Raw genomic sequence first — 27,266 nt, 5'->3', positions numbered from 1 at the left:
CCTGAAAGTTTCACCTTAATACCATTAGCCTCACTAGTGGCAGTAATCGTAGATGCACACAGTGCCTATTAGTTAGTTTAAAATTCATCACAAAACACCCTGAACGTTTAAACCTAATGCTCTCAGCTGTTTCTGAGATATTGCTGGTACATCCTTTTGACGATCTACATGCTCATAGTGTGTTTTGATTTAGTTCAACATCCCCCTAAACATTCTCTGAAAGTTTCACCTGAATACAATTAGCTTCACTAGTAGAATTAGTACAATTAGTATGTACAACATCCCCCTCAAAACACGCTGAAAGTTTCAACAGAATACACTAGACTTTTCCTGTGACATTGATGATACATCCTTTTTACAACCTATATACATATAGTGTGTTTTGATTTAGTTCAACATCCTCTCAACATTTCCTGAAATCTTCACCCTATTACCCTTAGCTTTAGTAGTAGTAGCAGTAGTAATAGAAGTAGCAGTAGTAGTTATAGAAATTTTAGTAGTAGCATGAAAATATTACCTTTTCGTTAATTCAACATTCCCCACAACAAGCTTTGTAAGTTGAAACTTCATACTCCAAACCGTTCCTAAGATATGGCTGATGCGCCCTTTTGACAAAATGCATGCAAACAGTGAGTTTTAATTGAGCTAAACATCCCCCTAAATATTCCCCTAATTTTCACCTGCACACCCTTAGGCTTAGTGGTAGTAGTAGTCAAAGCAGTAGTAGTAGGATTATTATTCGTAGCAGTAATAGTAGTAGTATTAGTAGTGATACTACTAGAAGCAGTAGTAGTATGCATATATCTACCACATCTTGACAAAAGCTTTGGTAATCTAGCAGAGAATGAGGCGGGGGGCAAGTGGATCTCCAATATTAACGTGGGGGGTAGAGCAGGAGGGAATATTCAAAGGATTTTAGTTTCTAATCTGTTTAAAATTCTTGTTGTTATAAGCCCCTGTTGGACAATATAGATACCTGGTGAAGTAGCAATATAGACCAGATGAGATTATGTGTACTCAGAAAGTCAACAAAATATCCGCAGCATGTTGGGAAGAGATAAAGGAATCGAGTTGAGAATTTTAGGGAATGCTAGGAGGCCATGTGGACTTTGAATTAGAGCGAGGGGCAGATGTAAATCGATAGAAACCATGTATCCATGTTATCAAAATGGCATATCTGCAACATTTCGGGAATTATTTTTCGGATCTAACTGGAGCTTCTTGACTATTGGGAAATGGAGTTAAGGGGAGACTTCATATTTTGTGTTTGAATAAGTTAATCCAATCCATCTGAAAATTTTGGCACAATCAGCCTAACTGGAACTTTGAATCTATCCATGGCAAAGTAGTGAGCTAAACTCAAAGACCGTATAGTCACCCAAGGTATCAAAATAGCGCATATGTAATATCTTGAGAACGACTGGGGAACGGGAGGTCTCGAGTCAAAATTTATGGCAGTGTTTGTGAGGGTAAGAGTACTTCAAACATTGTGTTTTGGGAAAGGAATAAGATTGTCAAATATTTTTGTCCCTTAATATTGGTTCTTTCGAAAAAAATCGACAATTTTCTCTTTCAAGCTAGAAACTTCTGTCTGTAAGGTTTTCAGCCAAGGGGAAACCTATGGATACAGAAAATCGAACGATTTATTTTTTAACCCGAAAATGGGTTCAAAACGTCTTTTTCAATTACCCAGTTCTTGTAGTATTTCGTTCCGTCCAGTTACTTGAGTTTGAATGAATTGAATCATTCCAAACCAAAAAACTAAAAGATCTGGGACCATACAACGGGCCCTTAAATTTGGTCTATTCAATTGGCTTAAAAACATAAAAACCCCTGGGCCAACAAATTTTGGTTTCTCAAATTGGTTTAACTTACCGGATATGCGGACAAGGAAACCTCAATAAAGAAAAAAGCTATGGGAAAAAAATGTGTTGATTGGCTGTGTTTCATCCCGATTAGCGATCAACTTACTGGGCATGTATACTTTGTCAAGGAACCAGAGAAAAAGAATTCTTTTGAAAAATGGCTTGTATCAATTCGCAAAAAAAACATAAAGGCCAAACATCATTTTTCCCCGATCGACGTGATACTTTCAGAGTACGTAAGCTGGACCAAAGGACCTTAACGAGGACAATAATTTTTGGAAGAAAAATACGGTTATATCAATTCTTAGCATGAAAAATTCATTTTATTTGCGGCTATTTACTTGAAATTTTTGGACCATATAGATATCTCAATTAAAACTACAGGACCAAAAGAACCTCGAATAACACTAAAAATTATGAAAGAAATCCGGTTGCAATGATTCGCGACCTCCCATTTTTTTTCTAACAACAAACAAAAACTATTTTTAGTAAATGGCATGCATCTATTTAAACAAACAAACATGTGCATCAAAATGTAACACAAAAATATTTTTTAATACAATGATGGATTAAGATACGTGTGTATTTCAGGGTTTCTAAGGATAGGGTTTAATATGAACTTAGTTTAATTTTTGGCATCAGACCAAAAATTACGCATAGTTTTGAATTGCATAAATAATAAAACCCCTCCCCTGTCCATCAATCTGCAATTCAATAGCACAACTACTATCAAAAACTAGTAAAACAAAACTACTACTGATTGAAAAGATTTATTGAATATTCAAATTGTGTCTAAATTTAATTTACAATCCTATATTCAAATTCTTAAGTAGAAAAACTGAAAAACAAATTATCTAATATTAACCAAAAATAAACTATGTCAACAAAAACAAACAGAAAATAATTTAAGAAATGTTTTCTGAAAAAAGAAGCTCTCGAAGAAAAGTAAAGAGCCATATTAAAGCCTAAGATGAACAGAAATATAATCATAAAATAATTCAAATTCAAACGAATAGAAATTAAAATGAGAAATCAAATCAAACATAAAGGTAACAATGATACTGATAACAATGAAGAAAATATCATAGGCAGCGCAGTCGCGCTGCCTATGTAAAGAACGATGTTGGCACAATGTATTATTTAATATTTATTTATTTTCCTTTAGACAAGGGCACTTCGTATCGAAGAACTTGTCGCAAAAACTTCAAAAAGGGCTCATTCGATTGGAAATTGGAGTGGCTTGTGCCCTTTTTAATAGACGAAAGTGATTGGAAGGCAACTAAAACCCCTTCCACGCCCACCATATCCCCAGACACATCCAATCGAAATTTTGAGATAGCCATTTTTTTCAGCGTAGTTGATTTCCAAGCAGAAATTATATGTTTTTGAGAAAGACACTCTCCCACGGCCCTCAGGGCAAGGGTTGTAAGTTATGCCCTAGGGATGTATAAGGTTTTCATAGAAAGCGTTGTCGTAGAAACGTCAAAAAAGGCTCAATCGATTGGAAATTCACTTAAGGGCTAGTGCCATTTTTAATAGTCGAAAGTGATTTGAGGGCAACTAACCACCCTCTCACGCCCACCTTTTCCCCAAACACATCCAATCAAAATGTTTAGATAACCATTTTGCTCAACGTAGTTAATAAGTTTAGAAATTAGGTCTTAGAGGATGATAACCCCCACAGAGCCCTCAGGGCAAGGGTTGTAAGTTATGCCCTAGGAGCATAGAAGGTGTTTATAGATACTGATGTTGTAAAAACTTCAAAAAGAGCTCATTCGATTGGAAATTAGAAGGGCTTGTGCCCTTTTTAATAGTCGAAAGTGATTGGAGAATAACTAAAACCCCTCTCACACCGACCATTTCCCCAAACAGATCCAATCAAAATTTTGAGATAGTCATTTTGTTCGACGTAGTTAAAAAGTCCAGAAATTATATCTTTGAGGATGACACTCCATCCAAAGCCCTCAGGGCAAGGGTTGTAAGTTATGCCCTGAGGACATATAAGGTTTCTTTATTTTTTACAGAAAGCGTTGTCGTAGAAAATTCAAAAGGAATCATTCGGTTAGAAATTGAAACGGCTAGTGCCCTTTTTAATAGTCGAAAGTGATTGGAGGGCAAGTGATTGGAGCCCGGAAATTATGTCTTTGAGGATGACAACCCCCCTCACAGCCCTCAGGGTTAAGGTTGTAAATTATGCCCTAGGGCATATAAGGTTTTTATAGAAAGTGTTGTCGTAGAAACTTCAAAAAAGCCTCATTCGATTAGAAATTGAAACGGCTAGTGCCCTTTTTAATAGTTGGATGTGATTGGAGGGCAACTAACCCCCTCTCGCACCCACCATTTCCCTAACATATCCAATCAAAATTTTGAGATAGCCAGTTTCTTCAAGGTAGCTGAAGTTCTAGAAATTAGGTCTTTCAGGATGACACCCCCCCGCCCCAACCCTCAGGGCAAGGATTGTAAGTTAGGCCCTGGGACATATAAGGTTTTTATTGAAAGCGTTCTCGCAGAAACTTCAAAAGGGCTCATTCTCGATTGGAAACTGAAAGGGCTAGTGCCTTTTTTAATAGTTGAAAGTGATTGGAGAGGAACTAACGCCCCTCTCAGACCCACCATTTCCACAAACACATCCAATAAAAATTTTGAGATAGCCGTTTTGTTTAACGTAGTTGAAAGTTCTGGAAATTAGGTCTTTGAGGATGACGACCCCCTTCCAGCCCTCAGGGCAAGTGCTATAATTTAAGGCTTGGGGGTAAATAAGGTGTTTATAGAAAGCGTTGTCGTAGAAACTCCAAAAGGGCTCATTTTATTGAAAATTGAAAGGACTAGTATCCTTTTACATAGTCGAAAGTGATTGGAAGACTTGACATTTTTATAGTAAAGAGCGATGTGAGTACAATTTATTATTATTTTTTTAATGTGTGAGTTTGAATGCACAAATGAATGAGCATTGTAAGTTTAATATACATATACTGATATTTAGTAATCAAAATGTTAATATTATTTGATTTATTGAAGTTATAAAATTAAAAACATTTATATTTTTTCAGTAAAGTGCAAATTATGTTCTGGTCTTGAGAAGGCATAGGGGTTTTGAGCCCTACTCATGTTAAATTCTGCTGGTTTTGAGTTTGACTCGGTTATTTATTGTAGTTTCTATTCGTTTTGGGTTTCATTTATTTATCGATGCTGATTTGTGGTAGTTTCACGCTTGGTAGATTATTTTATTTTTGCTCATTTTTGGTTTAATCGAGTTCTTTATTTTTCTTTAAAAAACTTATTATGTGGAAAAAGTTTTTTCGATTAATATATTAAAATGAACAAAAATTAACCCACGCAGTGGTGGAGCTACCACCCATACAACTTTAATAAGCCACATCGTCATTTGAGCTTTGCCGAAAATGAAATATTTTTTAAACATTTACTAATTAATGATTATAACATTGAAAATTAAAAATTGCTGGGATTTCCATGAATTAATCTCATTAGGTTATATATTAAACAATCAGAGTTCTTTCCATTAATCTTGATTATTATTATTGAGATTTTCTTTTATGTTGTTGTTGCTATTGAAGTTTTAATAAAAACCTCCTAAATACATATCATTTTCAATAAAACAAAAATAATATCCCAGCAATTTAGAGGATTTACGAGGAAGGGGGCAGCGTCACTCTTATTTGTAAACCTTTATTAGCCTCGTAATATATTTTTTGTTGTTGTGTTGTTGTTGATGGCATGGCAAATAAATAATGGTGTCCTTTAAGGGGGGATTTCCTTAGGGTTTAAAAATCGTCAAGATGTTTACCATCAGGAAATCGGTGACCTTGCAGCGGGTGTCGTCAGCTGCATTGTTCAATTTTCATTGTTCAAAAATGGCTGGCCTCACCTAGATGACCTTTCTCTTCAGTCTTTTTAGTCACCCTTCTCTTCAGTCTTTTTAGTACATATAAACAAAAACTACTTAACCGAGGGTCTGAAAACCACTTCAATTATACCTTGCTAGCTGTTATCAGTTCTTGAGGCTAAACGACCGTGCAGAACGGGGTCTGTCGTCCAGGCTACCGGCCATTTTTGAAACCTTGTACCGCCTATCAACTGTAGTTAGCACCATACTTTCAAACTTGAACAATTGGCGAATCATGCCTGAAATCTTCATACATGGTATTCCTAGTTCAACTCAATACTTGATGGTATTTTGCGTTTCTACGGGGTTGATCGACAAAGAAATCAGAAATAAAACTTTGTTAGGCCCACTAATAACAAAACTAGCCTGACAAAAGGTCAAAAGCTACTGGCACTTGGTGCGACATAAAGGTACAATCCCTCACCACTGAGTGTGCTAGGTGCAAGCGCGCCCCAAAGCACAGTCACGTCAGGAAAAATTTGACCCCCGCTTGACTATAAGAATATCAGTTTTCACATTATTATTGGAATTAATTGAAAAAAACTTTCCGAAAAATAAGTTTTTCAAAGAAAAGTAAAGGCCATTTTAAACCTAAGTTAAGTTTGAATTTAAAAATTCAAACTCAAAATGACCAAAAATTCCTATTAAAGATCAAATGAAACCCGAAACGAACAGAAGTTTCATAGCAAAAAATAAAAAATACTACAAGTACTAATATAAATGAATGAATAAATCTTAAAAGACGATTAATGCTTAAATTGAATATGCAAATAAAGCTTAAAATGAACAAAATATTTAGCTATTGAAGCATAAATGAAACCCAAAACGAACAGAAATTCAATAAACAATCATTGCAAACAAACATACAATAGATACTAATGTAAATGAATAAATAAATCTTAAAACAGGTGGAACTTAAATTTAATATGCAAATCAAGCTTGAAACGAAAACCTACTGCGTCATTGGCGCTTTACTGAAAACCAATTTTATGATAAATATTTTATTTTGTATTTAATGTTGAAAATAAACATTAGAATTATAGTAAAATTTTGAACTGATGAGCTTTCAGCAATTAATATCGTTATACATCAAATATTCAGTTTAATTTATTACCTCTTTCTAAAGTTGTTCAAGACGAATATAGGTTCACTACAAACAAGAGTTTTGATACTGCCTCCTTCCTTAACTGTAGATAAAAACCAAAAGCCTACTGCGTCATTGGCGCTTAACTGAAAACGAATTATATTACAAATATTTTTTTTCCATTTCTTACAGCATTGAAAATAAAAATAAATTACAGTGAAATAAATTCTTGGATCGAGGGATCTTTCAACAATTAATATCATTATTCATCAAATATTCAACTTGATGTTGTTTATACTTTCCAAGACTGTTCAAGACACATATAGTTTTCAGTAAAGCGCCAATGACGCATTAGGTTTTAGACTTCTACAGTGAGAGAAGGAGGTGATACCCAAATTCTTGTTTGTAGTGATTTTGTTCGTTTCAAGCTTGATTTGCATATTCAATTTTAGTTTTACTCGTTTTAAGATTTATTTATTCATTTACATTAATATCTATTATATGTTTGTTCGCATTGATTGTCTATTTAATTTCTCTTCGTTTTAAGTTTCATTTATTCTTCAATTGCTAAATATTTTTTTCCTTTTAAGCTTGATTTTCATATTCAGTCTAAGCATTACTCGCTTCAAGATCTATTTATTCATTTATATTATTACTTGTTGTATGTTTTTTGATATGATTGTTTATTTAATTTCCGTTCGTTTTGGGTTTCTTTTATTCTTTAATAATAATTTCTGGTCGTTTTGAGTTTGAATTTTAACAGGTATTTTTATCTGCTGAGCTTAATTTTAAAATGGCCTTTACTTTTCTTTGAAAAACTTATTTTTCGGAGTTTTTTTTTTTTAATTAATCTTTGTTCGTTTTTGATTGCAAAAAGTGTCAAGTTTGTAAAAATTCCTTATTTCAAAATTAAACTTAAAAAAAATCAAAGTGACAATATCAAAGTGAAAAAATGGGTTTTTATCAACCTCGGAGTTTTATTATCTGATGTCTGAACTATTTTTAACAAAATGGCTATCTCAAAATTTGTAGCGGATGGGTTTGGGGAAAAAGGGCGTAGGGGAAGGGGGCTAATTGCCCTTCGGTCTCTTTTGACTCTTTAAAAGTGAACTAAAACTTTCTATTTTCAATCAAATGAGCCCTCTCAGAAGTTTATAGGAGCATCCCTTCTATAAGAACCACATATATCCCCAGAGTATAACTTACAACGCCCGTCCCTGGGCCCTGGTGGGTTGTGTCGACCCCGGAGTTTTAATATCTGATATCTGAACTATTTTTAACAAAATGGTCAACTCAAATTTTTATCGGACGGGTTTATCCATCCGATAAATCCAAAGGCATGGAGGACGGGAAGGGCTAGTTGCCCTCCGATCTTTTTTTACTCTGAGAAAATGAACTATAAATTTTAATTTCCATTCAAATGAGCCCTCTCTGAAGTTTATACGAGCATCCCTTTCATAAGAACCATATACGGCCCCAGGACATAGCTTAAAATATCTGCCCCCGGTCCCTGGCGGGTTATGTCGACACCGAAGTTTGTTATCTGACCTTTGAACTATTAAAAAAAATGACTATCTCAAAATTTGTATCGAATGGGTATAGAAAAAAGGGCGTGGGGGGCCTTCCATAAGGACCATATATGCCCCCAGGGCATAACTTTCAACCTCTGCCCCCGGGCCCTGGGTGGCTGTGTCGATACTGGAGTTTTTCTTTTATCTGACCTTTGAACTATTTTTAATAAAATGGCTATCTCAAAATTTGAAAAGGGGCGTAGGGGGGATAGTTGCCCTCTAATCTCTATTGACTCTTAAAAACTGAACTAGAACTTTCGATTTCCAATCAAATGAGCCCTCCCTAAAGTTTATGCGAGCAGCCCTTTTATAAGAACCATATACGACCCCAGGACAACACTTCCCACGCCTACCCCCGGGCTCTGGGGGGTTATGTTGACACAAAAGTTTTTGTTATCTAATTTTTGAACAATAAAAAAAAAACTGGCTATCTCAAAACTTGTACTGGATGTCTTTGGGGAAAAAGGGAGTTTGGGGGGGGGGGGCAAGTTGACCTTAAATCTCTTGAATGTTAAAAAGTGAACTAGAACTTTCAATTTCCAATCAAATGAGCCCTCTATGAAGTTTATACGAGCATCGCTTTCCTAAGAACCATATATGCCCCAAGACAAAGTTTACAACGCCTGCCCCCGGGCCCTGGGGGGTTGCGTCAACACCTGAGTTTTTGTTATCTGACTTTTGAACTTTTTTAAACTTAATGGCTATCTCAAAATTTTTATCGGATGCATTCGGGAAAAAAGGGCGTGGGGGGGCTAGTTGCCCTCCAATCTCTTTTGACTATCAAAAACTGAACTAGAACTTTCAATTTCCAATCAAATGAGCCCTCTACGAAGTTCTTACGAGTATCCCTTCCATAAGAACCATATATTCTCCCAGGGCATAACTTACAACGCCTGCCCCCGGGCCCTGGGGGGCTGTGTCAACCCCAGAGTTTTCGTTATATGGTCTTAGAACTATTTTAAAACAATGGCTGTCTCAAAGTTCTTATCGGATGGGTTTGAGCGTGGAGGGGGGAGGGCTAGGTGCCCTCCAGTCTCTTTTCACTCTTTTGACGCTTAAAAGGTGGACTAGAAGTTTCAATTTCCAATCAAATGCCCCCAGGGCATAACTTATAACCCTTGCCCTAAAGACTGTGGGGGGAATGTCCTGCTCAAAGATATAGTTTCAAGAACTTTCAACTTTGTTGAACAAAATGGCTATCTCAAAATTTAGATCGGATGTGTTTGGGCAAATGGTGGGCGTGGAAGAAGTGTTAGTTGCCTTCCAATCACTCTTGACTATTAAAAAGACCACTAGCCATTCAAATTTCCCATCGAATGAGCCCCTTTGAAGTTCCTACGACAACACTTACTATAAAAACCTTATATGCCCCCAGGGCTTAACTTAAAACCCTTGCCCTGAGGGCTGTGGGGGAGTGTCCTCCTCAAAAACATAATTTCTTTCTGGAAATAAACTACGTAGAACAAAATGGCTGTCTCAAAATTTTAATTGGATGTGTTTGGGGAAATGGTGGGCGTTGAAGGGGTGTTAGTTGCATTCCAATCACTTTTGACCCTTAAAAAGGACACTAGAACTCTTGATTTCCAATCGAATGAGCCCCTTTGAAGTTTATACGACGACCCTTCCGTTTTGTCCATCTTTTTATCCTCTTTCCTCAACAATACATTGAGATTCAGGGAAAGCAACATGATACTGGCTTAATATGGACAATAAACCCGACTGAAAGAAGAGAATATTTCCTATAGATATTAGCTGGTAGTTTGTCGAGAAAAATATTCACTGGAATTCCGTTGGTTTATAAGAGTTTGTAGTTTCTTGGAAACTACAAAATTACAAGACTTTCCGGAAATACATGTGTTCAAAAAAGCTGAGCCATCCAAAGTAAAATTACACAGAGTAAGCTTTTCATTCACCTAAAAAATTACATCCCAAATTTAAGGGCATTCGATACCTTAAACCCATTTTGTGAGCCTCAGGATAGGCTAACTTTCTCAAAGACAAAAAGTCCATTAAGAAATTTTCCCAGCACCTCAGGGAACTCCCAAAGCTGCCCAAAACTCAACCGATATTTTTTTAAAACTTTGGTAAAAACTGATAGGATATCTTGAAGGTGTCAACAATTCATAAAGGTATCAAGAAGCTAGTTTAAAATAAAGAAACATATAATCTTTTACAAATTGTTAAGCAAAACACTGTCTATTCAATATAACTGTAGCATAAATAATACGTCCCCTGTGTCGTCAAATTTTTAATAAAAGCGGGTTGCATCACAGGGAATGTCCAAAGGTATCAAATTGCTCAAATGACACTTCTTTTGAGCTGATTCTTAACTTTAGCCTGTCTCTGCTCTGCTCTGTTCAATAGAAAAAAAAACTTCACACTTTCTAATAATATAAGTTTCGTTCAATCTGAATATCTCTGTCTCCGGCACAAAACGGGAGAATTTCAAAGGGTTTTCTAAGGTTTTGCGAAAGTAGGTGTCGACTTTTTGTTATCTATCGCATCTCTTTTCCAATCTCTACAAGTTATGACAAGATTGCCCAATCCATTCTAGTTTGGTCACACAAGCTAGAAAATTTTTTAATGGAAGAGAAAGGGCGGTCCTTTAAAGCACCACATCGCCTTACCGAAGTTTCAAACAGTTCGGTGACACTGCGAGCAAGGAGTGACTCGTTCTAAACTTACCTAGAACTCAAGAAAAAGGAATTTTGATAACAATAAAAGGTAAAGGTAAAGAATACGACATTGGACTTTACAATCCCTACCGGTGGTGCTGATCTCCGTTTCTTGGCCCTTCAGCCAGGAAGTACAATGGAGGGTTGGGGGCCAACCACCCTTCCTGTTTACCTTCCCAAGATTTCTCCAGGTACCCATTTAAAGCTGGGTCGACTCTGGCTGAGCTTACAGAGTCACACCACTGACCCCTGTCCCAAACCCAAATAATTGAATAAACTAGGATTCGAACCCTCGTCCTCTCGGATAAATGATCGTAATGTGGAGAAATAGTCTTTATTTCTCCACATAAGTACCTGAATAGGTGCCTCCATATAAGTATCCTTGAAAGCACCTGTGTGCTGTCAAAGGTTCCTTTTTCTGATTGGCGTGCAATAAAAGCGACCTATCAAACATGGTTTGGGCAAGCTGAATTTCAATCAGGTCTTTCTTCTCATTGCCCATTTTAAGCTGATTTCTGGCTTTTTATAATATCTTGTCAGTAGCTTGCTCCTTTTACCCAGTGGCTTATTTTTTTTTTAATAACTTTTCAAGAGCCTCTATTCTTTGCTTGCTGGAAAAAAGTTCAGCGAGCATTTGCTTCTCTTTTTCTACTTCCTCTGCAAGTTTCAAACGTTCTTCTTCATTCCTTTTTTTTCAGCTCTCTGTGATTCTCGGGATAATTTTCGTAACTTGAAACGACATTCTTGTTTCACAGTCATTGTTTTGATGAATGATGGAGAGTACTTTAATGCTGAAGAGAGTAGCCTGTCCATGTCCTACTTGCTTTGATACCATTTGCATGGGCGTAGGGAAGGGGGGGGGGGGCAGGGGAGGGCAGCTGCTCCCCCCTAGAACTTCAAATTTACGCTAGACATTAACGAGAACTTTTCGTATGTTCGAATGTTTTGTTGGATGTTACCTGGTAGATGGTTAAAAAAGCTGGAAACAAACAAAAATTTCCAAATATCGTTTGCGATATCAACATTTACGTTTCGACCTTCAATATTGATTTTGGCCCACGATCAGCTGACTTTGACTTGTTTAATTCTCTATGAGTTGATCCAAGCGATAAGAAGTTGCTAAGCATGCCAAAGCAAAAGTAACTGATTCAATACCATCCTTGAAAAAGACAATTAGAAATACTCCGCCATTTTTCACCTGGATGCCTCTCTATCCAAGTGGTCAAGAGTGCCAAACCTGGGCCACCCCGGCACTGGTTCGGCCGTCTCTGGCTTATGTTTGGCCACCGGACAAAAGAAAAAGAAAAGTGACCAGAAAAACATTAAAGCTTGTTTTTCGGATATAAAATTAAGAAAGAATATAGTCAGAATAAAATAAAACAAAATGAATTTCATTAAGGTTTAAAAAAAACTCAAGAATATTAATTTATAATTACACATTGACTGATCAACACCAAAAGTAAGCCGCTCCGCTAATCTTGGTGTTCTGCCTGTCAATAGCGGCAGTTTTATTTCAAACTTCTGTCTTTAAGACAATATCCATCTCAGTTAGTTAGCACCAAGTCTCTTGCTCCAGTCTCCTTCCAAAAGTGGACCTTAAGTTCTTCAGTTGGTACTTTTTCAAATGTCCTTTGGTCTGAACATATGTTAATATCGACCTCGCTCCAGCTGGTTAAAGAAAGATCCTACGCTGTGACGGTTGAAAGCAGCTGTCCGTCATAGGCTTGTACTTTCTGGCGTTTTTACTGATAGAGTTTTAAGGCAATCCATAAAACCACGGTACCAACCTTTACCTGTAATTCCTCCACTGTCTCCACTGCCTTTGTAGTTCCGTTTTCCGGTACTTTTATACTCTTAATAATGGCATAAGTGTATGCAAATTTACACGCTTCTATGGGAATACAGTCGAAAGCATATCAGCTATCGTTTTCAAGTAAGGTTTTAGTCCTTTTTCCTGTTCCTCTGTAAATATTTATCATGTGTTGTAAAAGGGTGTAAGAAAACTTAGGTCCAGACTTTTTAGAGGGATATTCAGCTTCTCAACTTTTTTTTCCAGCGTTCCTCTAGGGACAGCCCTGGCACTTTTATAGAATCATACTGACTTCTTGTAGAATAAAACAGAAATAACTGCTGTTTTATTTTCTTCTGGATCACAGCCGCCTTTCTTTCTTTTCTCTTCTGTTTTACTTTTAAGCATTTTATTTTGAATGAAATTTAACAGGAAAAAGTGGAACTTCGGTTCACCTACTGTTCTGAGAGGATTAAACAACGCCAGAATTAACACAATTTTGGGTTTTAAGCTTGCCTTCAACCTTTAAATATGCTGGTTACACAGCCTTTACAAGCATGGCTAACTTTTGGAGACCTTGGTACGGCATGCGGAATTTACCCCAGGTATTGTGGCCGAAGATGGGAGTTTGCTATCCCACAGGTTGAAAAAATACTAACAGCAAACTGGTGAAGATGGCACGTCTTGGAAGCTGCCAAAAACAGGCAAATAATAAGAGAATACAATGTGAGTTTACAACGCGAGTTTTCTAGTATTCGTAATTAGCCGTAGGCTTTCAGACAAAATTGAACAAAATGCCAGAGTTAATCACCTTAAAACCTGATCCAATCTGATACTTTTGGTAAAAGTATTAATTAAGGTAAGACATTTTAAAAACATACACTGCCATCTGTCAGAGCTTTTATAATCCACCAGAAGCCACATAGGTTCTTATATTGAAACTGTTTGCTTGGGCTAAGCGTGGGCCAGTCTCCCCTATACCAGTTTTGATATTTAATTTTGCCCAACTGTAAACTTTTGAATTAAATTCTTAGAAGAAGCTGTAATCTAACCATGATGTGATTTGTGTCAAATCGCTTTTGTGGTGTTTATGTTTTCTGGAAATTGGAAGTTGGATAGGGGGTCTCTTATATTATATTGTTGCAGGAAAAGTAGAACATGGAAAATGTTAAAGGCCGAGTTTTAGCGAAATATAGAATAACTAGTTTCTAAAGACCTATATTCAAAGGACCTCGGAAAGTATTAGTAAGACCCCTCCCCCCTCCATCACAGAAGCGGCTGCCCCCCTCTACACAAGATGCTGCCTACGCCCATGACCATTTGCAAAGACAGTGCAAGGACGAGACTTGAACTTGAAACCTCAGATTTGGTAGTCTAGGCTTAGAGCAATATGCAATAAGGCATTACATATGTATAGTAATCTAATGCTATCTATGGGCATGGGGATAAAAAAAAATGGAGACATAACGATATTGTCGGTTTTTTGGTTTTGGAGAGCGGACTATAAACCTCTGATGAAGGGTTTTCAAACATGGCGATTCCAGTGGTTTACTTTTCGATTTGAGGCCATTTTTGAGAGAAACTTCAGGCGTGTTTTCTTTTTTCCGAAAGAAAAATTTCAAATTAATGTCGAGCTGACAGTGAATAAAAGTTACCACTCCTGGGTTCCTTCTAGTTGAGTATTTTTTAGTATTAATTTTCTAGACCAATTTATTATTTTTGTTTACTACGGCCCGAGGATTGTTCTTTACTAGCTTGCAGCTATCATTGCGACAATGGCATAAGGATTAGGTACCCAAGGGTACGACGTCAGTAGCTTCTTTGATTTTGTTATTAGTCCATTAAGAGGGATCTGAAAAAAATGTCAAATCTCTGGCAAAACACATATAAAAAAAACGAATAAAAAAAAAGCGCGGCAGCTTAAGTGACTTCAGAGGCAAAGGACGTCAAATATCTTCGTTTATCATTATCAAGAAGACTTAGACGCTAGTAGAGTAGTACCTTATACTTCTAGCCGATTATGTTCCTTCCTGTGCTATTTGGGTGGATTACGTTCCTTGGCACCTTTTCAGAGCATGTACTTATGGATTCTAGCCGACTATGTTCCTTCCTGTGCTATATGGGGAGATTACGTTCCTTGACACTGTTTCAGGGCATGTACTTATGGATACCTTTCCAAGCAACGTGATTAAACACGCTTTTACAATCGGAATTGTTTGATTGACATTTGCAAAAAGGGATAAGGAATTCGCAAATTGGACTTTATGAACGAGATTAATTAATGTTTGAATAATAGGAGTGTGATTGATTCTAATTAGAGATTGGATAATTTTTTAACAAGAAATCTCTGAATAACATATTTTTGGAGGGATGGGTGCGAGGTGTCTTAGAGTACTTATAAGGGTGTTATTTGGGGAGATTACGTTCCTTGGCACTTTTTCAGAGCCTGTACTTATGGATACTTTTCCAAGCAACTTGATTAAACACACTTTTACAATCGGAATTGTTTGATTGATATTTGCAAAAAGGGATAAACAATTCGCAAATTGGACTCTATGAACGATATTAATTAATATTTGAGTAATAGGAGTGTGATTGATTCTAATTAGTGATTGGATAATTTTTTAACAAGAAATCTCTGAATAAAATAATTTTGGAGGGATGGGAGCGAGGTGTCTTAGAGTACTTATAATGGTGTTATTTGGGGGGATTACGTTCCTTGGCACCTTTCCAGAGCATGTACTTATGAATTCTAGCCTACTATGTTCTTTCCTGTGCTATTTGGAGAGATCACTTTCCTTGGCAAATTTTCAGGGCATGTACTTATGGATTTGAATGGATTATGGCGTCTTTCCAGAGCATGTACCTATGTATTTGAATGGATTGTGTTCCTTCCTATGCTATTCTAAGGGTTTATGTTCCTTCCTATGCTATTCTATGGCCTTATGTTCCTTCCTGTGTTATTCTATGGGACCTCTACACGTGATTAAACACGTTTTGCTTGCCTTTCATTGGTACCTTTCCAATCGAGCGGGGATTCCCCTCCGGTTCCTACACACTGCAAAAAGCAATTTATTTATTATAAATTTGGAAAAATTGTCAAATTCAGCATGGCGTGTTGTTTTTTTTGGCAATTGACGTTTTTTCTGATTGGAACAATATCAATCTTTGGAAATGGTTAACGGTAACAAACATGTTTTCAACCAGATGAGTTTTTGAAAGCACATTCAGCATGGCGTGCGCTATTTTTTTTTTTTTTGGCAATTGTCATTTTTGTCTGATAACAGGTACCATTCATTGCGATCATAGCTCTAAAAAAGGAGGGATGGGAGCGGGGTGTCTTAGAGTACTTGATTCAAAATTTTACCTTGAGCATTGATGTTGTTAGCAGAATCTCAAAAGGATCGTTTACGAGTGCTGGCATATCTGATGAAATAATTTAGATCGTATGATAAATTTAATTTATTTTTTTTAATGCAGTAGTTTTTCAGTAAGGACACTCGATATCCTAAAAGTGTTTGATTCAAACTTTTACCTTGAGCATCGATGTTTTTAGCAGAATTTCAAAAGGATCGTTTATGAGTGCTGGCGTATGTGATGAAATAATTTAGGTCGTATGATAAATTTTATTCTTTTTTTTTAATTCGGAAGTTCTTCAGTAAGGACATTTGATATCCTAAAAGTGATTTATCCCAACTTTTACCTTGAGCATCGATGTTGTTATAAGAATTTCAAAAGGATCGTTTATGAGTGCTGGCGTATCTGATGAAATAATTTTGGTCGTATGATAAATTTAATTGATTTTTTTAATGCGGTAGTTTTTTAGTAAGGACACCCGATATCCTAAAAATGTTTGATTCAAACTTTTACCTTGAACATCGATGTTTTAGCAGAATTTAAAAAGGATCGTTCATAAGTGCTGGCGTATCTGATGAAATAATTTAGATTGTATGATTAATTTAATTTTTAATTTTTTTGCAGTAGTTATTTAATAAGCACACTCGATATCCTAAAAATGTTTGATTCAATTTTTACCTTGAGCATCGAAGCTTTTAGTAGAATTTCAAAAGGATCATTTATAAGTGCTGACCTGTCTTTGATGAACTAATTCATGTCGCATGATAATTTTTTTTTTAATACAGTAGTTATTCAATAAGGACACTCGATATCCTAAAAGTGTTTGATTCCAACTTTTACCTTGAGAATCGATGTTGTTAGTAGAATTTCAAAAGGATCGTGTATGAGTGCTGGCGTATCTGATGAAATAATTTAGGTCGTATGATAAATTTTAATTTATTTTTTTAATGCAGTAGTTTTTCAGTAAGGACACTCGATATCCTAAAAGTGTTTGATTCAAACTTTTACCTTGAGAATCGATGTTGTTAGAAGAATTTCAAAAGGATCGTTTATGAGTGCTGACACATCTGATGAAATAATTTAGGTCGTATGATCAATTTAATTTTTTTTTTTAATTCAGTAGTTTTTTAGTAAGGACACTCGATATCCTAAAAGTGTTTAATTCCAACTTTTACCTTGAGAATTGATGTTGTTAGCAGAATTTCGAAAGGAACGTTTATAAGTGCTGGCGTATCTGATGAAATAATTTAGGTCGTATGATAAATTTAATTTTTTTCTTAATGCAATAGTTTTTCAGTAAGGACACTCGATATCCTAAAAGTGTCTGATTCAAACTTTTAACTTGAACATCGATGTTGTTAGCAGAATTTCAAAAGGATCGTTTATGAGTGCTAGCGTATTTGATGAAGTAATTTAGGTCGTATGATAAATTTAATTTTTTTTCTAATTCAGTAGTTTTTTTAAGTAAGGACATTCGATATCCTAAAAGTGTTTGATTCAAACTTTTACCTTGAGAATCGATGTTGTTAGAAGAATTTCAAAAGGATCGTTTATGAGTGCTGGCATATCTGATGAAATAATTTAGGTCGTTATGATCAAGTTAATTTTTTTTAATGCAGTAGTTTTTTAGTAAGGACACTCGATATCCTAAAAGTGTCTGATTCAAACTATTACCTTGAGCATCGATGTTTGTAGCAGAGTTTCAAAAGGATTGCTTATGAGTGCTGGCGTATATGATGAAATAATTTAGATCGCCTTATAAATTTAATTTTTTTTTTATACAGTATTTTTCAGTAAGGAGACTCGACATCCTAAAAGTGTTTGATTCAAACTTTTACCTTGAGAATTGATGTTGTTAGCAGAATTTCAAAAGGATCGTTTATGAGTGCTGGCGTATCTGATGAAATAATTTAGGTCCTATGATAAATATATTTTTTTTTTAATGCAGTAGTTTTTCAGTAAGGACACTCGATATGCTAAAGGTATCTGTTTCAAATTTTTACCTTGATAATCGATTCTGTTAGCAGAATTTAAAAAGGTTTGCTTCTATGTGCTGTCGTATCTGATTAAATAACTTAAGTCTCATCAGAAATTTTTTATTGCATTTAATTCAGTAGTTTATCATTATGGACATTTGAATGATAAAAGATTTTGATTTCAACTTTTAAATTGAACGTCGATATTGTTAGCAGAATTTCAAAAGGATCTCTTATGAGTGCTGGCGTATCTGATGAAATAATTTAGTTCGTATGATAAATTTAATTTTTTTTTTTAATGCAGTAGTTTTTCAGTAAGGACACTCGATATCCTAAAAGTGTTTGATTCAAACTTTTACCTTGAGAATCGATGTTGTTAGCAGAATTTCAAAAGGATCGTTTATGAGTGCTGGCGTATCTGATGAAACAATTTAGATCGTATGATAAATTTAATTTATTTTTTTTAATGCAGTAGTTTTTCAGTAAGGACACTCGATATGCTAAAAGTGTTTGATTCAAACTTTTACCTTGAGCATCGATGTTCACACACACACACACAGACGACACACACACAGAGATGACACACAGACACAGAGACGAAACGCAAATAGAGACGACACACACACAGAGACGATACACACACATAGAGACCACACAAACACGGAGACGACACACACACCACACACATAGCGACGACACACGCACAGAGACGACACATACACAGAGAGAAGACACACACACAGAGACGACACACACACAGAGACAACACACACACACACAGACGACACACACATAGCGACGACACACTCACAGAGAGAAGACACATGCACAGAGACGACACACACACACACAGAGAGACAACACACTCACAGAGACTACACACAAACAGAGACGACACACACACACACTCACAGAGAGAAGACACATGCACAGAGACTACAAACACACACAGAGACGACAAACACACAGCGACGACAAAAACACAGAGATGACACACACATAGCGACGACAAACACACATAGTGACGACAAACACAGAGACGAGACACACACACACACAGAGAGAAGACAAACGCACAGAGACGACACAAACACACAGATGACACACACACAGAGACGACGCACACACACAGAGAAGACACACACACAGACATGACACACACAGAGAAGAAACACACACACAGAGACTATACACACACAGAGACCAGACACACACAGAGACGGGACACACACACAGAGACAAAACACACACAGAGACGACACACACATAGCGACGACACACACACATAGCGACGACACACAAACAGAGACCACACACACACACACACACACACACAGAAGACACACGCACAGAGACGACACACACACAGAGACGACACACACACACAGAGATGAAACGCACAAACAGATATGACACACACACAGAGACAACACACTCCCAGAGACGTGACACACACAGAGACAACACACACACACACAGACGACACACACAGAGCGACGACACACTCACAGAGAGAAGACACACGCACAGAGACTACAAACACACACAGAGAGGCAACACACACACACAGACGACAAACACACAGAGACGACACACACACACACACACACAGAGAACACACATGCACAGAGACAACACACACACACAGAGACGACTCACACACACAGACCACAAACACACAGAGACGACACACACAAAGCGACGACACACACACATAGAGACGACACACACAGAGACGAGACACACACACACACACACAGAGACGACACACGCAGAGAGACGACACACACACAGAGATGACACACACACAGAGACGACACACACACACAGAGACGACACACACACACAGAGACGACACACACACAGAGAGATGACACACACACAGAGATGATACACACACAGAGACAACACGCACACAGAAACGGGACACACACACAGAGACAACACACACACAGAGACGACATACACATAGCGACGACACACACACATAGAGACGACACACACACAGAGACGACACACACACACACACACACACGAAGACACACGCACAGAGACGACACACACACAGAGACGACACACACGCACAGAGATGACACACACACAGGGATGACACACACACAGAGACAATACACACACAGAGAGACGGGACACACACACAGAAACGACAAACACACATAGAGACGACACACACACAGATACGACACACACACAGAGACCAAACACACATACAGACGATACACGCACAGACACGACACACACACATAAAGACAACAAGCACAGAGACAATACGCACACAGAGACAACACACACAGAGACGACACACACACACACACATAGCGACGACACACGCACAGAGACGACACACACACAGAGACGACAACAAACAGAGAGAAGACACATGCACAGAGACGACACCCACAAAAAGACGACACACACACAGAGATGGCATACACACAGAGACAAAACACACATAGAGACGATACACACACACAGAGACGATACACACACACAGAGACAACACACACACATAGCGAAGACACACGCACAGAGACGACACGCACACACACACAGAGACGACACACACACACACAGAGACGACACACGCACAGAGACGACACACACACACAGAGACAACACACACACAGAGACGACACGCACACACATAGCGACGACACACGCACAGAGAAGACACACACACAGAGACGACTCACACACAGAGATAAGACACACGCACAGAGACGACACACACACAGAGACGACACACACACAGAGATGACACACACAGAGAGAGAAGACACACGCACACACACACAAAGAGACAACACACACATACACATAGACTACACACCCACAGAGCGATGACACACTCACAGAGACGACACACACACAGAGACGACACACACACAGAGAAGATACACACAGAGATGACACACACACACAGAGAGGAAACACCCAGAGAGATGAAACACGCACAGAGACTACACACACACAGAGACAACACAAGCACACACACCCAGAGAGACGAGACACACACACACAGAAATAATAAACACACATAGAGACGACACACACACAAAGACACGAGACACACATACACATCCAGAGACGAAACAAACAGAGAGACGACACACGCATAGAGACAACACACACACACACACACGACACCCACACAGAGACGACACACACACACACACACACACAGAGACGACACACACACACACACACACAGAGACGACACACACACACAGAGACGACAAACTCAAAGTGAGGACTTACACATAGAGACGACACACGCACAGAGATGACAAAAACACAGAGACGAGACACATAGAGAGACGACACAAACACACACACACACACACAAAGAGACGACAAACACACAGAGACAATACGCACAAAGAGATGACACACACACACACAGATACAAAACACACAAAGATATGACACACGCACAGAGACGACAAACATACAGAGAAGACACAAAAACAGATACAACACGCCCACAGAGATGATACACACATAGAGACGAGACACGCACAGACACGACACACAAACAGAGTCATAGTGAGATAGATATCCAAAAAGTTGGGTTGATCTAGGTTCACTTAGAGTGGCGCGCCACTCTAGGTGAACCTATATCAACCCAACTTTTTGGATATCTCTCTCACTATGACTCATGTTTATTTCACTATGATTCTAATTATTTCATCAGATACGCCAGCACTGATAAACGATCCTTTTGAAATTCTGCTAACAACATCGATTCTCAAGGTAAAAGTTTGAATCAAACACTTTTAGCATATCGAGTGTCCTTACTGAAAAACTACTGCATTAAAAAAAAAATTTAAATTGATCATAACGACCTAAATTATTTCATCAGATATGCCAGCACTCATAAACGATCCTTTTGTAATTCTTCTAACAACATTGATTCTCAAGGTAAAAGTTTGAATCAAACACTTTAAGGATATCGAGTGTCCTTACTAAAAAACTACTGCATTAAAAAAAATAATTAAATTTATCATACGACCTAAATTATTTCATCAGAAACGCAAGCACTCATAAAGGATCCTTTTGAAATTCTGCTAAGAACATCGATTCTCAAGGTAAAAGTTGGAATCAAACACTTTTAGGATATCGAGTGTCCTTATTGAATAACTACTGTATTAAAAAAAAATTCTCATGCGAAATGAATTAGTTCATCAAAGACAGGTCAGCACTGCTTTTGAAATTTTACTAAAAACTTCGATCCTCAAGGTAAAAATTGAATAAAACATTTTTAGGATATCGAGTGTGCTTATTAAATAACTACTGCAAAAAAAATTAAAAATTAAATTAATCATACAATTTAAATTATTTCATCAGATACGCAAGCACTTATGAACGATCCTTTTGAAATTCTGCTAAAAACATCGATGTTCAAGGTAAAAGTTTGAATCAAACACTTTTAGGATATCGAGTGTCCTTACTAAGAAACTACGGCATTAAAAAAAATAAATTAAATTTATCATACGACCTAAATTATTTCATTAGATACGCCAGCACTCATAAACGATCCTTTTGAAATTCTGCTAACAACATCGATGCTCAAGGTAAAAGTTTGAATCAAACACTTTTAGGATATCGAGTGTCCTTACTGAAAAACTTCTGCATTAAAAAAAAATAAATTAAATTTATCATACGACCTAAATTATTTCATCACATACGCCAGCACTCATAAGCGATACTTTTGAAATTCTGCTAGCAACATCGATGCTCATGTTAAAAGTTTTAATCAATCACTTTTAAGAAATCTAGTTTACTTACTGAAAAAATAATGCATTAAAAGAAAAAAGAATTCAATATATAATAATACATAAATTGTTTCATCAGATACAACAGCACTCATAAACTATCCTTTTGAAATTCTGCTAACAAGAGCGATTCTAAAGGTAAAAGTTTGAATCAGACACTTTTAGGATATCAAGTTTAATTACTAAAAAACTACTGAATTAAAAAAAATAAATTCAATTTATCATACGACCTAAATTATTTCATCAGATATGCCGGTACTCTTAAACGATTCTTTTGAGATTCTGCTAACAACATCAATGCTCAAGGTAAAATTTTTAATGAAGTAGGCCTACTCTAAGACACCCCACTCCCATCCCTCCTTTTTTTGGAGCTATGATCGCAATTAATGGTACCTGTTATCAGACAAAAATGCCAATTGCCAAAAAAAAAAAAAAAAGCGCAAGCCATGCTGAATGTGCTTTCAAAAACCAATCTGGTAGAAAACATGTTTGTTATCGTAAACCATTTCCAATGATTGATATTGTTCCAATCAGAAAAAACGTCAATTGTCAAAAAAAAAAAAAAAAAAAAAAAAAAAACACACGCCATGCTGAATGTGACAATTTTTCCAAATTTATAATAAATATCTTTCTTTTTGCAGTGTGTTGGAACCGGAAGGGAATCCCTGCTCGCTTGGAAAGGCACCAATGAAAGGCAAGCAAAACGTGTTTAATCACGTGTAGAGGTCCCATAGAATAACACAGGAAGGAACATAATGCCATAGAATAGCATAGGAAGGAACATAAACCCTTAGAATAGCATAGGAAGGAACATAATCCATCCAAATCCATAGGTACATGCTCTGGAAAGACGCCATAATCCACCCAAATCCATAAGTACATGCCTTGTAAAGGTGTCAAGGAACGTAATCTCCCCAAATAGCACAGGAAGGAACTTAGTCGGCTAGAATCCATAAGTACATGCTCTGGAAAGGTGCCAAGGAACGTAATCTCCCCAAATAACACCATTATAAGTACTCTAAGACACCTCGCTCCCATCCCTCCAAAAATATTTTATTCAGAGATTTCTTGTTAAAAATTACCCAATCCCTAATTAGAATCAATCACACTCCTATTCTTCAAACATTAATCAATATCGTTCATAGAGTCCAATTTGCGAATTCCTTATCCCTTTTTTCAAATGTCAATCAAACAATTCCGATTGTAAAAGCATGTTTAATCACGTTGCTTGGAAAGGTATCCATAAGTACATGCTCTGAAAAGGTGCCAAGGAACGTAATCTCCCCAAATAACACCATTATAAGAACTCTAAGACACCTCGCTCCCATCCCTCCAAAAATATTTTATTCAGAGATTTCTTGTTAAAAAATTATCCAATCACTAATTAGAATACACTCCTATTATTCAAACATTAATTAATATCGTTCGTAGTCCAATTTGCGAATTCCTTGTCTCTTTTTGCAAATGTCAATCAAACAATTCCGAATGTAAAAGCGTGTTTAATCATGTTGCTTGGAAAGGTATCCACAAGTACATGTTCTGGAAAGGTGCCATGGAACGTAATCTCCCCAAATAACACAGGAAGGAACATAATCGGCTAGAATCCATAAGTAAATGCTCTGAAAAGGTGACAAGGAACGTAATCCACCCAAATAGCACAGGAAGGAACATAATCGGCTAGAAATATAAGGTACTACTCTACTGACGCTATAGGGCTGAAATTATTTAGAAGTCCTCAGGACACTAATGGTTACTAACACTAAAAAGGTTTCTTAGCTGAAGTATTGACATGGCTTAACCTTGCAAAAAGGGTTTTAGGCAATTGAGACCTGTTTTAGGGACTTTAAGAGACCTTGTGGCAGCCCCGCGTAGCCCTCCTCGTATTTACGGCAGCCCTACGTACAGCATTAAGAACACACAGAAACTATGTCAAAATGAACATAAATTGAGTAAAAAAACAAAACACGTTCTTGCAATAATTTGAACACCTATTCCCCCCCCATCTGTTAGATCTAAAGCATCTGTCTGGGAACACTGCAAACCCAGTATAAACAAAAATCGAATTTAAAAAGTTTTCTTTTGTTTTAAATTAAAGTAAACAGCAAAATTAAAACTCAAAACGAATAGAAATCATTCCGCATATGAGGGGGGTGCAGCTCTTCGATCCCTTACTCCTTAAGCCAAAGTTTTAATTTCTGTCCCAATTCTTTAAGAACGATTGCTCAAACACAAGTCCGTTGTAATGCAATAAGAAGTGCTTTCAAACCCTTTAAAACTTTATTGTAAAGAGCAGCCCCTCTCATACACAGAATAATTACTCATCGTTCAAGTTTTAATGTTGCTCTTTAATTTTGTTTCGATTTTTTTATCGTTGTTTAGACTGGGTTTGCAGCTAGCCAGACAATAAGGGGCAAATATCCAGAATTTTTATTGGGGAGGAGGGGCCAAGAGGGGTTCGTATACTGATAGTCAAGGGGCATGGGATATATAATAATTATTTTTCTTCACATTATTACAGAGGGCAACTGCACCCCCCCCCCGCAACGACGCCTCGGCAGAAAATCGCTTTGGATTCAACAGATTGAATAAAAGGAGAAATAAAAAAGAAAAAGAATGGAAACTTAAATTATTGCAGGTTTCTATTTTCTTCTTTTGCATTTCTATCAATAGCCTATGTATTTTTCTATCAAATAAAAAGAATTAGCATATATTATGTCTAGTAATATAACTGAGTTGAAACCTTCTTGTATGTATGCTGGGATTTATTTTTTTTCTTTAATATATAATATACTGATTTTAGTAAATCTAGAAGGAAGAAAAATACGCACTGAATATACGCACCTTTTTCTTTGGACATTTTACCTGTAAATGCGCTTGGGAAACAAAACCATTGGGTATAATTATTTTTTATAAGTTTGAAATAACAGCTAATTAAGATTTCCCATGCTACCAACCTTGCGTTTTACTATCAAAGAGATAAGAATATTCAAATCAGCAAATTATAGTGCGTACCGTCTTTTAATTTGCATCAAACTGAAAAGAAGCGTAAATAAAAAAAAATAAATCAATTTTAAGAGCAAATTAAAAGAGAAATTACAAACAGTATGTCAAAATTATAACTATAATTAAAAGTACCGCAACGCAAGCTTTTAACACATTAGTTGGAATTAGTGCAGAGCAGCTTGTTGTGTACTAGTCTTGCGGGCAATATCTATGTCGTTCATTTCATTTTTCTAAAAACTGACGTGAGTATTGGACTTACTGAATCAAGTTAAAACTGAATCAGACTAAAGTGCTGAATCGGTACTTACCAAATACTCATAAAGTATTGAATCAGACGAAAGTAAACAAAAAACAACCTTGATGGATCACTGATCCATCACACATGACCTTTATTTCTATAGCCATTTCTATTTTAATCTTTCTAACAGCTTATTGTTTGATATACGTTCTGTCAAAAAGGCATGTAAAACTATCCTTAGACAATTTCCCTGGGAAATATTTAGTATATCTTGCTCAGCCTATCGAGGTGCCTACGTTTCAGAGGATTATATGGCAGCATATTTTTGTCCTTAACACAAATTCCATTAAAACAAACCATATACAGGGAATAAAAATAAACCTTGCTCAGGTCTTGATTTCGCACCGAGCCAGCTATTAACATGGCCTCCTGTCTTAACCGAAGTAGTGTAATTTTCGTACATATCATTAATCACTTTCATGTACGTATCTAGTGTACAATACAAGGATATGACCTTTACTAGGGTTTTGTATCTGGCGAATCAAATGCTTTTCCATTTTCTTCAAAGCCTTGCTTTTGGAAATGGAGAAGATGTCTTGATCAAATTTTCTCCCTTAGAATACTTGTGTAAAGTGCCTCAAACATAAGAACCCTTAGTCCAGGTAGGTTAGGCTCAGGTGTAATGGGGTGGGGCAGGGTGGGGGCCAGCCATCCAGTGCTACCGCACACCCTTCCTGTTTACCTTCCCCGGGTCTTACCAGGTACCCTATTTGGACCTGGGCTGAATCTGGCTAAGCTTACAGAGTCAGAGCATTGACCCCCCCATCCCAAACCAAATACCCTATTGAACATGAATTACATATTATTTACTAATTTATAATAGACAAAACTGGAGTAAGCCCAGGGTTTGTCGCAAACGAGTCAAGATTGTTAAAAAAAAAGAAAAAGAAATCCTGCAAATCAAAAGGCCACATGCCAGGAACCTTATATACAGGGACAATTATAAAAAAA

At 36.9% G+C, this 27,266-nt stretch overlaps 1 protein-coding gene across 3 annotated transcripts in view; it reads right to left on the bottom strand.

Moving 5' to 3' along the window:
• Positions 1–27,266, bottom strand: part of muskelin (muskelin 1) — a 190,692-nt gene that overhangs the window by 10,269 nt on the left and 153,157 nt on the right. The gene's annotated exons all lie outside the window — the stretch shown is intronic.

The sequence above is a fragment of the Artemia sp. Qi Xiang Cuo genome, chromosome 1 (genome assembly GCF_049724085.1).
Source record: "Artemia sp. Qi Xiang Cuo chromosome 1, ASM4972408v1, whole genome shotgun sequence".
NCBI classification, from domain to species: Eukaryota; Metazoa; Arthropoda; class Branchiopoda; order Anostraca; family Artemiidae; genus Artemia; species Artemia sp. Qi Xiang Cuo.
This window is presented reverse-complemented; position numbering and strand designations above follow the sequence as displayed.